Source organism: Nothobranchius furzeri, unplaced genomic scaffold (assembly GCF_043380555.1).
Source record: "Nothobranchius furzeri strain GRZ-AD unplaced genomic scaffold, NfurGRZ-RIMD1 Scf074, whole genome shotgun sequence".
In the NCBI taxonomy this organism is placed as follows: domain Eukaryota; kingdom Metazoa; phylum Chordata; class Actinopteri; order Cyprinodontiformes; family Nothobranchiidae; genus Nothobranchius; species Nothobranchius furzeri.
Window position 1 is genome coordinate 112,501 of NW_027223091.1, and position 1,549 is coordinate 114,049.

Consider the following 1,549-nt stretch of genomic DNA (forward strand, 5'->3'; position numbering starts at 1 on the left):
AGGAGCAGCAGCCAGCCTCCAGCAGCTGATGGCGGGGTGGAGGAGCTGCAGCCAGCCTCCAGCAGCCAGCCTCCAGCTAGTGATGGCGGGGTGGAGAAGCAGGCAGCCTCCATCAGCTGATGGCGGGGTGGAGGAGCAGAAGCCAGCCTCCAGCTGGTGATGGCGGGGTGCAGGAGCTGCAGGCAGCCTCCAGCAGCTGATGGCGGGGTGGAGGAGCTGCAGCCAGCCTCCAGCAGCCAGCCTCCAGCTAGTGATGGCGGGGTGGAGAAGCAGGCAGCCTCCATCAGCTGATGGCGGGGTGGAGGAGCAGAAGCCAGCCTCCAGCAGCTGATGGCGGGGTGCAGGAGGTGCAGGCAGCCTCCAGCAGCTGATGGCGGGGTGCAGGAGCAGCAGGCAGCCTCCAGCAGCTGATGGCGGGGTGCAGGAGCTGCAACCAGCCTCCAGCTGTGATGGCGGGGTGGAGGAGCTGCAGCCAGCCTCCAGCAGCCAGCCCCCAGCAGCTGATGGCGGGGTGGAGGAGCAGAAGCCAGCCTCCAGCAGCTGATGGTGGGGTGCAGGAGCTGCAGCCAGCCTCCAGCAGCCAGCCTCCAGCTGGTGATGGCGGGGTGGAGGAGCAGCAGCAGACAGCCTCCAGCAGCCAGCCAGCCTCCAGGAGCTGATGGCGGTGTGTGGGAGCAGCAGCCAGCCTCCAGCGTTCAGCCAGCATCCATCAGCTGATGGCGGTGTGAAGGAGCTGCAGCCAGCCTCCAGCAGGTCATGGTGGGGTGGAGGAGCAGCAGCCAGCCTCCAGCAGCTGATGGCGGGTTGCAGGAGCTGCAGCCAGCCTCCAGCAAATGATGGCGGGGTGCAGGAGCTGCAGGCAGCCTCCAGCAGCTGATGGCGGGGTGCAGGAGCAGCAGGCAGCCTCCAGCTGCTGATGACGGGGTGCAGGAGCTGCAACCAGCCTCCAGCTGGTGATGGTGGGGTGGAGGAGCTGCAGCCAGCCTCGAACAGCTGATGGCAGGGTGCAGGAGCAGCAGCCAGCCTCCAGCAGCTGATGGCGGGGCGCAGGAGCTGCAGGCAGCCTCCAGCAGCTGATGGCGGGGTGCAGGAGCAGCAGCCAGCCTCCAGCTGGTGATGGCGGGGTGAAGGAGCTGCAGCCAGCCACCAGCAGCTGATGGCGGGGTGCAGGAGCTGCAGGCAGCCTCCAGCAGCTGATGGCGGGGTGCAGGAGCTGCAGGCAGCCTCCAGCAGCTGATGGCGGGGTGGAGGAGCTGCAGCCAGCGTCCAGCAGCTGATGGTGGGGTGGAGGAGCTGCAGCCAGCGTCCAGCAGCTGATGGTTGGGTTGGAGGAGCAGCAGCCAGCCTCCAGCAGCTGATGGCGGGGTGCAGGAGCAGCAGCCAGCCTCCAGCAGCTGATGGCGGGGTGGAGGAGCTGCAGCCAGCCTCCAGCAGCCAGCCTCCAGCTAGTGATGGCGGGGTGGAGAAGCAGGCAGCCTCCATCAGCTGATGGCGGGGTGGAGGAGCAGAAGCCAGCCTCCAGCTGGTGATGGCGGGGTGCAGGAGCTGC